Source organism: Papaver somniferum, chromosome 5 (assembly GCF_003573695.1).
Source record: "Papaver somniferum cultivar HN1 chromosome 5, ASM357369v1, whole genome shotgun sequence".
In the NCBI taxonomy this organism is placed as follows: Eukaryota; Viridiplantae; Streptophyta; class Magnoliopsida; order Ranunculales; family Papaveraceae; genus Papaver; species Papaver somniferum.
In genome coordinates, this window is record NC_039362.1 from 117,968,118 (window position 1) to 117,982,596 (window position 14,479).

The window sequence follows — 14,479 nt, forward strand, 5'->3', positions numbered from 1 at the left end:
AAATCTTCAAAAGAGTCTGAAGAAATCCAAAACTTTCTAGATTATCTGTATGACTAAGTAAGATCTGATCGAGAGAGATCAAAAAGATGATGAATTCTAGATAATTAATTGTGTTTTTAGGATTTTAATTGAATTTCAGTGAGAATTTTTTAAAAAAAGTTTTAAGGGAAAATTGAAGAGAGGAGAGAGAATCCCACTCACACTTGGATCATTCACTTAATTCAAAAATGATAGGATTAGGTAATCATTTAATTTGGTAAATATTTTGATAAGCTTAAAGTCCCTCTATTCAAATAGCATTTGTAATCCTCCATTAATGTTGAATTTAAAATTGCAGCATATTAGATAATTTGATTATCATCCAGTTAAGATCAACATATTAGTGTTGAATTTAAAATTGCAAAATATAAGATAAATTAATTATCATATGGTTAAGATCAACACAATAATCTTTAAATACATAGTTTTTGGACGCTAGTAAGTTTTCATCATCATATATATCCAGGTAAGTGTGTAAATAGGGTCAGCCTGGGCTGTCTGGTTCGTTTCCTAATCCATGCTAGACCGTATGGGCCTCATATTTAGGTATCAAAAAGTTGAAATGATTAACCTATTCTTAACCTAATTTAATTAGACCATGGTTTAGGGACCATGGTTTTTTTGAGGGGACCATGGTTTTATCAGGCCACCTTCCCTATAGTGATAAGGGGTGTTCTAAAACGTTGAAATGACTAACCTACCCTTAACGTAATTTAATTTAAAACCAACCTAATAACCACCTATATATATATAACCACCACCTCCTCCCTCCACCACCGCCGATTACCACCACCACCTCCGATTATCACCACCACCAACCACCGATTACCACCACCACCTCCTCCCACCACCACCACCACCGCCTATTTAAGAAATGTAACAACATCAATGCAATCACAATTAAGTTCTGTTACATGATAATTTTATCGAGTATAAAAGACGCCAGCCGGAGCCTGATTCTGCCATGGGACCACTCCGAAGGTATTTTCCAACAAACCCTTCACTTTAATTTGATTTTGATTGCTTCAATCGAATAGAAATCATCAAAATAGGGTTTTAGTAGGAGTTACAGAGCCATGTTCGGTTAGGCCGATTTTTCAAAAAAACCCTAGTTTACTAACCGAACTTCTTGAAAATGAAGAATACGAAGAACAGTTCGGTTCTATTGGATTTAAAACTAAGTCACCGAACTCTCTGTTCGGTTGTTTCGCAAAAAATTTTAAAACTACAAAGTAACCGAACTCCACCCTTAGAAACGAAAAAAACAAATCCAGTCTAACCGAACTGTGTTGTTGTGGCCACTATCTTGAGTTCCAAAAAAACCGAACTTAGCCAATAGAGTTCGGTTTTTTCGCAAAATTTTTTAAAAACTACAAAGTAACCGAACTTAGCCAATAGAGTTCGGTTGATTCGCAAAAAATACTTTTAATCGAACTCCTTGTATTAGAACAACAGAAGTCCATAAGTTCAGTTCCTTCGCAAAATAAGGATATCACCGAACTTTAGTTTACGAAAATAATGAGAAGTCCACAAGTTCGGTTCGTTCCTAAAATGTTAAGTTTTCCTTGTAACCGAACTCTACCTTTGAAACTTCGTAACCGAACTCTACCTAATTCGCCAAGAAATAAATTTCGTAGTAACCGAACGTTTGCCTAATTGCATATATGCATATATAAGCCCAGATCGGTTGATTCGCAAAATATGTTGAAGTTTTCGAACTAATCGAACACACAAGATGTACCCAAATAAATTGTTAAGTTCAAAGTTCGGTTACCTACCATTTTATCCTAGGTAACCGAACATTACACTGTATGACCAAAACCTCCATTAACGAGCGAGTTCGGTAACCTGCGTGTTTGGAAAACGTAACCGAACTACACTTTCAGGTGTGTTCGGTTACATGTTCTTGACATATGGTAACCGAACTGACCCAAATCTACATAAAAAATTTCATTTTTTTTGAAAGTTCGGAGGAATTTAACCAATATTATCTAAGTTTGAAGCACACCTGGGTACCCAAATACCCTTCCTCCGGTTGTGGTTGGTAAAATCCATCGTTTTTCATGTTTTCCTTCTTCATCTTCTCTAACTTTACTCTCTCAATAATTCTACTTCTTTAAAAAAAATCATCTGATTTTGTAATCTCACTAATTATCTTTAACTTAATCATCTCACTAATCATTACACTAACTATTATTAACACTAACTAATCATCACCCAAAATTAATCAGGAGGGTAATTTAGGTATTAATATAAATATCCAGATAAGGGGTGACCTAGATTTACTTCTAATGTCTTTACCCAAAATAAAACCATGGTCTCCCCAAAAAAACCATGGTCCCCAAAAAATCGTTCCAAAAAAATATATCAGATCGGGCAAGCCAGAGAAAAATATATAATTAAGGCCCAAAACCGATTTTATTAACCAGGCTAGGTCAAGTAGGCTACGAGCATTTAAAGCCTTAAAGTTCTATAACAACTTATGCAATTTATGTTTGAAATTTGGAGATTGAACAGACTATAAATTAAATAATTTTAAGTAATTAATCTTTGGAATATAAAATAGAAATGAAAATAAAAAAGTTTAATCCAAAATATAACCAAATCGTTTCACAATTTATTCCAAGTAAAACTAATACTACATTTTAAGAAAATTCAAAAGGATATAGGCTAAATTGTTTGAGGCAATTAAATTTTAGAAATTTTTTAGGCCCGCCTCATAAGCGAATCAAACTGGGTGGCACGATAACGAATTATAACACTATGGATTCTTATAGGTAGGTTCGTACGGGTATTGGCACCCCTAATTTTTCCGGGTGTCACAGGCCTCCATCCCTTGGTTAGAAAGTAGAAATTGACGTTTTGTCCCAAAATTTGTGGGCTTTTGACGCTTTAGTCCATCTCATCTGAATCCCAGTACGTTCCAGTCCAAATAAACCCCGCTTGCTACAATTTACTCCAAATATGAACGAGTTAGTCCAAAATCAAGTCGAGTCCCGATTTTCCTATTTTTCGATATACCATAATTACCCTTGAAGCGATTCTGTATATGTAAAGCGTGTTTTGAAATCGAATTTTTTGGATCTCAAACATGAATTCAAAACAAGGAGCAGGTCAGTGATTAATTTTGGGAGGCGATTTAACAGTTTCAGAGAGGATTTAATCGTTTCTTCGTCATATTTCAAATCAGGTTACATTCGAAAGCGTTCTGAAATCTATTTTCTTAATCTCAGATTTGAATTCATGATAGATTGAGAGATAGGTCGATCCAGATTTGAATTCGGAGGTGATTTAACAGATTCATAGAGGTTAGGTTGGATTTGATTGTCAATGGAGCAGAATTCAACCTCAGGTTAGTTTTCTTTTGGTTGTACGATCTGTTACATCTAATTTTCAAGTTTTGTTTCTGATTTTTAGTTTTTCTGGGTTTATGAGTTGATGATATCAATTCGATCTGTTACATCTTATTGTTTGTATGATCTTGATTTGATATTTGTTATATACTAGCTTTTGATTCTCGTGAAATGATTTTTGTTTATTGTTGTTTGATGATGATTTTTAGTTTTCTGATGCATAATATGAAATCGAACTGATATTAGGTCGTAGGCTTCTGATTTATTCAATTATGTGTTCCAGTAAGATTCTGAAGCTTAATTGATGGAGTGTTTGATTTAGGTTTACTGTTATTTGATGTTTTTGGCTTCGATTAAATGTGTACTTTCTTGTACACTGTTTAAGTTTTAGGAAATTGTGATTTGAAGCTTCAAATGTTTATTATCACTTCTATTGTAATATGTAGGGGTATCAAATATGTCTGAGAAGGTTATTCATGCTGTTTTGAATCATGGTGAGCATTCAGCCACTTTTCGTGTTAATATTTCGATAATCGTAGATGAATTGAAGCATTTTGCATGCAAGCATTGGAGGTCTTTGGATCCTTGGAGTAAACGTTTCAGCTATATGGATAATGATCAATTAGATTTTGTACAAGGTGATATACAACTGCAAGGTTTAATTGCACTTGTTATTCTTATTGGGAATGAAGATTTCTATTTGAATGTTGACGTGATTCGGAATCATAATTCTCGTTCTAATTCTGGTTGTAGCACTAGTTCTGGTTCTAGTACTTCAAATTCTTGTGTAACTGAAAGTCCTAAGATGGTAAGGGTGTTAGATCATGACGCAGACAAGGGTAAGCCTCTGATTATTGATGAATAGATTTATGTTTTTGACAAAGTTTGTAGAGAATTTGTGGGTGGTGTTAAAGTTGTTAGACTTGTTTTCGATAAGTACAAGATGGTTATTGGTCACAAGATTATTATTCTTAAAAATGACAAGACTCGTTTTGCTGCAAAGTGCGAAGAAAATGATTGTGGTTGGAGGATTCACTTTGGGCCTGTGAATAGTGAAATTTCTCGGTTCGTGCTGAAAGATTCTAATGTTATTCACAGGTTAGTTGTGTTCATATTAGTCCACATTACGAATTCTTGTTTTTAGGCTTTTATATGTAGACTTGTGTTTAGGTGTACATTATGGTGCACATTACTTGTTGTAGGCTTTTTAGGTGGCACATTACTTATTGTAGGCTTTTTATGTAAATTACATATTCTTGCTTGGTCTGTGTTTTATTTTTTGCATATATGTGGTGTTGGTTTTGAGATCTTATTAGGTGTACATTGTGGTGCACATTACTTATTCCAGTTTTTTTTTTTTTTTTTTTTTTTAAATTTTTTATTTTGTAGTTGTGATGTTGGTTTGAGGTTGAAGAGTCCTGTGGTGACAACCAAGTTAGTCAAGTATTTGATCGCTGACAATATACAAGGAGATCCTAGTCTAAAATACAAACAGATCATGTCACTTTTTAAGAAGATTTATGGGTCCAATATCAAGTATCACCATGCCCATAGAGGGAAAGAAGTCGTATTTGAAGAACAGTTTGGCGATGACGAGAAGTCGTATCGATTTAACTTGGTATATCAAAGCCATTGAGCAAACTAATCCCGATAGCTATGTGAAGTTCGAAGTTGATCATGCAACCCAAAGATTTCAGAGGATCTTCATTTGTTTCGGTGCTTCCAAGCATAGCTATAGGTATCTCAGGCCGATGATTTACTTAGACGCTACTTTCCTTACTCGTAGATACAAGGGTGCTTTGATGGCTGCAACATGTATCAATGGGAACAATGAATTTTACCCATTTGCATTTGCTCTCGTTTCTGCTGAAAACAAAGAAAATTGGTTTTGGTTTCTAGAGAATCTTAAACAAGTTGCCGATGGTCGTCAGATTGTTTTCCTTAGTGATCGTGGAGAAGGACTTTTACAGGGCATTCCAAAAAAATTCCTAATTAATATCATAGATATTGCTTTTACCACATCAAGTGCAATCTCCCCATTGGATCAGGTGATGCGAATTCGAAGGTTGTTATTGATTTGTTTTACAAAGCTGCTTACTCTTGCACAACAACGAACTTTGAATAACCTTTGAGGGGCATGCATGCAATTTGATGTGGACATGTTGCTAACTATATCACGACTATTCCAAAGGAGAAATGTGCAAATGCATTTTTCCCTGTATGCAGATATAGTGCTCACTCTTCAACTCTTGCCGAGTCCTTCAATAACTAATTTCTTGAATTCAAAAAGTTGTCTGCTTTTGCTCTTCTCGATGCGATACAGTGAGTTTTATGTTTAGTGTTTCATTCATTTATTTTCTTTGATGTGTACATCTTCCCTTGTACACATGTTTGTATGTCTACATTGTTGCACACATGGATTTGCTTGATATGTAGATACTTGTACACATGTTTTATCTGTGATTCTGCAACTGTGTGTACATTGTTGTACACATTGATTTCCTTAATGTGTACATTGTTGTACACATGTTTTATCTGTATTCCTTCTAGATCATGTTTTGATTCTATGCTTTGTGTGTTTATTATGTTAGTTTGAAGGTTATGAAGAAGAATTCTGAGAGAAGGATAGAAGGTCTAGAAAATTTCAACACTAGTCTCACTCCCATATATGAGGCGTTACTAAAGGAAAACATCGACATTGGTCGTACTTGGAATGTTACTCAGTCCATGGAAAGATTTTATGAAGTCGCGTCTCCCCGGTCTCATACTGTAGATCTATTGCAGAAAACTTGTACATGTCACAAGTGGAAAGTTAATGGTTTTCCTTGTGCACATGCTTGTGCTGCCATTCAAGCTACGAGAGAGGACGTCTATTCATTTGTTGAGCCATACTTCACTACTGAATGGTACAACAAGACATATCAGGAGATCATCTTACCAATCCCCAATCATGACAAGCCGCAGGGTTATGATCCTAATGATAGGGTTATTGTTCCTATTCCTGTTCCTCCCCCTGGTAGACGAAGAACACAGCGTATCAATAATTCTTGGGAGAAGCAAAAGAGGCCTATGATGTGCACAAAGTTCTTCACCCTTGGTCACCACAATAGAGCTACCTGCCCCATGATTTGATGCTTTTTTCTATGTTTCATTTGTTCAAAAGATTCTATGTGTTTGGTTTTTACTTTTGGTAATGTCTTTTCAATTTTCTTTGGCTTGGATAATTAGTGCCAGGACATGTATACCATTATGTACACCTTCTTGTGAACTTCAATTTTTCTTACCTGTCTTTTTACATGTGTACCACTATGTACACCTTGGTGTACAATGGATGCTACTAGTCTATTTTGTTTAGTAATATTCTATGTTTTCAGATCTGTATAATTAGTAATTACTTTTGCTATGTTAAATTTTTATGTTTTCAGTTCTGCATGCTATAAAAATTTTAGTAATAGTTTTATGTTTTCAATTTTTATACTTTTGATAAAGTATAAAAATCTGTCAGTACATGTGTACCATTATGTCCACCTTCTAAACATTTTCTGCTCTGTCAGTAACTGTGCACAATCAAGTACACCTTAATATTTCAAAACCTGTAATATACACTTCAATGGTAGTGATAAGTCATAAACTTGTAACATCAATAACATCAATTTGAAACTAATAAAAATATTAATTCAAGGTCTTTATTGTAGTGATAAGTCATAAACAAAGTGATAAAAACTGAAATTTGAAAAGTTGTCTGAAAGATAGAAAATGTTTAGAAGCAATTCAGAAAGTGATCTTGTATAATGAAGCTTAAAGACTCCTCTTCTTATTCAATGGTTTCATCTCTTTACTCAGGCGCCACTCCTTGTGATGGTCATCAGTTTCTATATCCCACACCTTTTCATACATTCCGACTTTTTTCAGCATCTTGGCCACCAATTTTACTCTCATTCCCTGACAAATGTCTTCGGCCCTCTGCTGATCTCTTTCGATACTCTTTCTCTTCTTCACACTTCGTTTCATAAAGTAGCAAGTTTATAGGAGGCAGTCTGGATTGATTCCTTGAGCAGGGCTTTGCATGACGTTTATTTCGTGCGGTTCTATAGGAGCATCGCCCTTTAACGCTCTCTTCTTGTTGAGTTCCAATTGCACCACATTTGCCATTTGATTTGCATCATCTTTATAGTCCTCATTTGAGTGCAACGAGTTGTACTACTTCCACTCTTCAGCTTCAAAATCAGACTTCAAAAGCGACCAGTGAACTCCTACTGCCATTTGTACTGTAGAGTGATTGACGGGGATTACAAGAACTTCCAGATTGTCAAGCATGTCCCATATGAAATCAACCACAAACTTTTGTTCCTCGCTGATGATATTGTTCTTCACATAGTACTGCAATCAATAAATAATTTGTTGGAAAATAAAATGAATCAGGTACACCTAAATCAGACCAGAAAACTAACAAGCATGTACGCTACTACATATCAAACAGATGTATGATATAGATGTATCCATGACATATGATACAGGTGTACAACTATGTACACACCTAAGTAAATCTAACAATCAAGCATCCATGCAAACACTTAACAGAGCATGTGTCAATCATATAGCATACCGGTGTATATCTATGTCCACTCCTAAGAAAATATACAAACACATAGAACACGCCATGTCAATCAGGTGTACTAGTATGTACACATCATTAAAGTATCTATATATGAAATTTTTGATTTGTTTTTGAGAAACTTACACATGCAGTAGGACTCATTATTTCACATCTCATATACTTCTGATCATCTGGATGACGAATGCTATCTCTAACCATTGCTTGAAACGTCGATGGATGTAGAACTGCAATACCTCTTGGTCCAGATATTTGTTGAATATGAGTTCACGAAGTACTTTTCCCACAATCAGAATTTGTTCCCTGACTGTTGGATATTCGAGTATTGTTAGTTCCCAAGCTACAGAGGTGCAGAATCATAAAGGAAATGTTAACATGGTGTACATAATGGTGCACATACCTTTTTTCAATAAGATTCAATCATTCGTATATTGCGAGGTATTGTTTCTGAACTTACCCCAGGCTTGCATAGTCGAAGAATTTCTGTATCCTTTTTTGTCCTGTCATGGTTCCATGGCTTGATATAGTGGTGAATGATGAACATCTGGCAATGGGAGAGCAGGATGATACTCATTTTCATTTATCCTTTTTGGTGCAGGATAGCCCGGTTCTTCTCTCTCTTTGACCCCCTTGAATTTTTGATCCACTTTCATTCTAACTTGTCTGGTTTTACCCTCGGCGGTGAAGTCAGAAGGTAGTTTTTTCTTTGCCACTCTCTTTGGTGGTGTCTTGGACAACTTGCCAGCCGCTTTTTTCATCAACATCTCTACTTCCTTTATCTTCCCTACTCTTGTCCTCACTGGTGTCGTCTTCTATTCTTCTACCTCTTGGCTGCTAAAAGATTAAGTATGATTTTGTTGGATGAACTGCACTGCTTCAGCAACGATCATTTCTCGTACATCTTCATTGGATAATGATTTTTGCGACGACTGTTCTTTAGGATCTTCTTGGCTCAACAATGAAAAGCTTGGAAAATCGTGTCAGATCACAGTTGCTATCTTTTCCTTCACTTCAGATGGTGTCGTTCTGTAACAACCTTTTTCAAGCTTTACGAACACAGATTCAGACAAGTTATCTAGAAGGTCCTCAATTGATTTATAAGTCTCCTTCTCTGTCTCTTCTCCTTGTGTGAGTAAGAGGACATCTTCTTCAACCGGCAACATGCCTTTAGGGTCCAGCTGAGATATGGCTTGAGCTGCGAGTATCGTAGCTTCATAAATTTCAGTAGTTTGAGTGGCATCCATTACATCCTGGTCTTCTTGATCTTCAGTGACTCCAGCTGTCTATGGCAAAGAAGTGCTGAAAAAAGGAATTTTTTGTTAGGTTCTACAGAAGTGTACATCTTTGTACACACACACAGAGAAGAAATCACTAAGGTGTACATCTTGGTACACATATACAGAAAATGAAAAGAAATGCGAGCTGAGATTATTTCATACCTAGGATTCTTAACATCTCCAGATTCAACATCTTGCCTTGTTCCATCCTTTCCATCCTTTTCTTCATTTGTCTTTGACATAGGAGTGCTAAAAGATTCAAGTTTAGAGAAAAGGTATGAGTTTTAGCATACTGGTGTACAAATATCTACACACATAAAAAGAAATTACTTCCATATTTAATAAAAGTGATTTTATACCTTCGCTTTTCAGAAGTTTCAGATGGAACTTCATTCTTTTCAGATTCAGTTCCATGATCGTCATCATCACCTTTGCCACCCTCTTTGTCATTGTCATCACCATGCATATCACCACCTTTGCCACCCTCTTTGTCAATGTTATCACCATGCATATCACCACCTTTTCCACCCTGTTCATCATCGTCATCATTATCATCATGCATATCACCATCTTCATTGTGCTCCTCCTCCTCCTCCTCCTCCTCCTCCTCCTCTTGCTACTCCTCCTCTTCCTCCTCCCCATCCTCATCCTACTCCTCCTCTTCAATCTCCTCATCTTTATTTTCCTCCTGCTCCTCAATCTCCTCATTCTCCTCAGTTTCAAGCCGTATTTCCTTTGCAAATTTAAAGATTTCATCCAATGTGTAATTACGAAAATCATTCACTTCTCTTTCTGTCAAGTTCATTAGACCAACTTCATTACTTTTAGGCTTTTATCTTTGATGTAATTAAGAAGCCTTTCTTGCCTCTCCTGAAGTTCAGTAAGCTCCTCATCAAACTCCTTTCTTTGCAGATCTGATATGCGCATCTTTTCCTTCACTGTATTTATGCTATTTTCTTGTTTCTGCCTCCGGTACTCTTCCAAAAACAATCGCTCTTCATCAGTGAAAGCCTTTACCAATCCTGGTTTCATCTGAAAACATGCCAAAGTATCAACATTGATCACAGGTGTACAATTTTTTATACATTTTGTAAGAGTGTACCTTGTTGTACATAAGACAAATTTCTTAAAATATTGCAACAATGTACAATCTTGTACACCTTATTGAAGGTCTATATCAATGTACATATACTATCGTAAGAAAGTTTTTTGAGATACCTTTTTCATGACGTCATTCAGGTCTTTCTCGATTGTATTACTGACGTCGCTGATGATCCACCTGAGAAGCCTTTGCACACCCTCGTTGATCGGTTGCATGCCTTTGTTGTGTTCAGCAAACCAATGCTGCATTAGCAAATAGGTGAATAGTTAGAAATATAATAGAAAGGAACAAACACAATGAACAGAATTATTTAAAATGGTGAATGGATATATCAGGTGTACAACTGTGTGCACATGTAAACTCACCAACAGATAAATCACACAACCATTAACTTTAAGTGGTGCATCGATATGTTTCTTAATGCACGCCATGAGATACTCATATATATGAACTGGCCAGCAAGTTTTGTTCATCCTATCGAAAGACTCAAAAAAGTGTGCATACTGGTTCTTGCTAATCATACTTCCATTTGCCTGGGCAAAAAACATAGTGATACACAAGTACATAGTAAACAACACCACTAAGTCTTCAGCGTTTCTTTCAATCTCCAATGGAGACTTTGGGTTTAGCTTCATGATACGTATGATTTCCTCCTCCACATCTTTTTTCCCCAGATCATTTCGTTTCTTAAGAGTCAATCTGTTTATCAGCGGACCGTATCTTTTTTCAGCTCCAGTATTTACATCTTCTCCTTTTTCAAGTTCCGTTGCCACCATCTTAATCCCATAAAGTAGAAACAAATCCTCAGGTTCACTCTTTACTGCAACTTTCTTGTTCTTATTGGGAGTATCAAACATGAAATAATGTCCCTCTGTGTCACAAATTTCATGGCGATACTGTCTCACAATTTTCAGATTGAGTTTGGGTTCCTAGTCCATATATCATCTCTCTTTTTAGTTGGATCTTTCTCATCTTTCTGATATGCTTTTTTGTGGACAAAGATATCTACAATAGGCCAGAATGGTCCTTCTTTTTGATTTTCTAATTGATAATCGGTGAACCATACTTTTCCTCCTCGTTCTTTTTCATCTTCCTCAAGGTTTCTATTCACAAAGTCACTGATTGCATGGAAACTTGATCTACAAGGTTTGCTGGTATCTACAAAAATGAACAAAGAAGAATAATACATTCATTATACTCATAACTACAAAATAGTCACATAGGTGTACAACAATATATACACAAGTATTTAACAGTGCACTAATCAAATAAGAACAATACAGGTGTAAAAGTCTTTACACTCTTACAAAAATCTAACAAAATCAGTTTCAAAACACACTCAGCAGGCAATATGAAGATGAACTAGCATGATGGTGTACAGATCTGCACACTAGTACCACAAGTGATGAAAAACAGTTTCAAAACACAACAGTCGGTACAAAAACATACAGAACATGACACCAATTAGTACAACAACATGTAAGTCTAGAAGTATATACACATGAACAAGAAATCTGAACACAAATCACTGCAACAACATGGTGGTGTACATATATGGACACACCAACAACAAATCTCATAAAAATTGCATAAAAATAGATAGAACTGAGAATGAAAGGCTCCAACAGCATAGTGGTGTACATATCTGTACACACCAACAACAAATCTCATAAAAATTGCAAAAAAATAGATAGAACTGAGAATGAAGCCTGCAACAGCATAGTGGTGTACATATTTGTACACACCAACAACAAATCTCATAAAAATTGCAGAAAAATAAATAGAACTAAGAATGAAAGCCTGCAACAACATAGTGGTGTACATACCTGTACACACCAACAACAAGAGATGGACAACAGTCTGAAAACACACACAATACAACATATAAACATCATATAGCATGCCGATGTACAGATCTGTACACTGGTTAAACACAATAGATGGACAAGAGTTTGAAGTAGGATTACCCTTTTTTGCTTTACCATTTGATTTCTTTGTAGTTTTTGATTACTTCTTAGGTGGTGGTGATTTTGAAGTATCTTCTGCTACAGTTGTTGTTGAAACTGCCGTAGATTTTGATTTCTTCTTAGGTGGTGATGATTTTGAAGTATCTTCTTGTACAGTTGATTTTGAAATTGCTGCAGATTTTGATCTCGTCTCGGTCCTTGTGATTTTGAAGTATCTTCTTCAACTGTTGCTGGTGTATCAGAAGATTCTTCTGTTGGTTTTCGCTTTGCAACTGGTCTTTTAGCACTCACCATATTGTTGTTGCTACTGTATTCATCAATTCTACGAGAATTTAAGGTTTGATTTTGAATCTTTAGTGTTTTGATTTTCGATTTTGGATTTTAGGTTAAAGTTCTCTTTGAGTTTTCTTTTTTCTGAGTTTTTTTTATCTTCTCTCTTCTGCTAAATGAATTACAAACATTTCAGTTTTTAATTTCAGTTTTCTTTTTCGAACCACCGTGTCTCTTCCACATTAATTGTGTCAGATACAAAACAGTTTCAATTCGTTGCACGTGTGCTTTATGAGACGCGTGCAAAGGATAGCAGCGCCTTTACACATTTTCAAATTAACTTTGAACTAATCTGTTCCTAATCGGATCGGGATGGACTAATCCGTATTTTTGGGTGCGGTTTTGGACCGTTTTCTTCCCGTTAGAAATCCTAATCGTAGCCAAGAAAATGGTTACCATAATGCTGGTTCTCACGCAAGACACGAACATCTGATGAAGCAAAGGTGAACAAAAGAGGAGCGAAAACGTGAAATACACGTTTTAGAACATTCGATTTCCTTGATAGAAAGTAGGAGCTCAACGGGACGGTGTGGGGCCATTTCTGAGCTTTCTGGATAGGGACAACAGAGACGGACTTAAACCGACGTTCTATCAGTATCACGTAAACACGCAATCATATGCCTCAGCACCAATTTGGCGGGAAACGCGGTGACCAGATAAAGTGGACCCTGCCTTTACCTCTCTCTAGAAAGTAAAATCCCTTATTTTTTCATATTATCCATTTTCTCGCTCCTCTCCTAAAATTGGGTCTGAGCAATCTCACGTGATTCCACCTGGAACGTTTGACTGAATACGATGTATATCCATTTTGAGGAAACTACAGTAGAGAAGTATGATGTGTGCGGACTGACCACCGTGGCAACATTCATGGGTCCCATGGTTTTCCTATTAAAAGTTCGTTGTCTATCAGTATAGATTTGGAAGGAGGGAGAAGTGAATACGTGTATCGCTGCTACTTGGACTACTGTACCACAATAATATGGATAAAAGCCTTGTCTGAATTATTTTGTCTGATTTACTCAAATACCCTCAGCATGCCGTGTAGTGTGTATCCTTGACAGACTCCTCTCCATGCTATGTCTAATCGTGGTAAACCATGAGTTTCAAATTTAACTTTTAAAATTGCAGTTGTGAAAGTTGACAAGATTGGGTGCGACAAAGTAATCCATTTTAAGTCATTAGGGGGATTCGGTTTAGATAAACATGATTATGGCTCGCTCGTCCAAAATCAAATTGTTTAGAAAAAAGACGCGTTGTCGAGCAGCGGCATGCGGACCTAATCCACATCCCGAAATAGTTTGTCTTGTAACTTTCAGGTTTTTTTCTCCTCCTCATTTCAAATTTCTTCTTTTTTTTGGAGAACTAAAAAGCCTCGCGTTTTTAGGACCATTCAAAAGGATTTAGGGTGCAATAATAAAACAAAAAAGATCACCCAAAAAGAAAATGTAGCCAGCCCTTATCTCGCGTAATTCGTAATGGCGAAATTACCCTTATATATTCGGAGGATATGATAACATTGTTATCCTCCGATTGTAATCGGAAGCCAAAATATTACCCAGACTTCCGATTGTAGTCGGTGCAGTATTAGAATGATTTCTGTTTCATTTTCTCCATTTCTTTTTCATTTTTGAGTTGTTAGAGTTATAGAGAAGAATGTGAAGGAAAAAAGGGAAAACCCATTTTATCACTACAAAAATGGATGGATATGAAGAAGAAGGTGAGAAACATCGCGAAGAACAAAATGTTGAGGGTTCACGACCGTTTAGAGAAGACGATTTGGGGTATATGTTGAATGA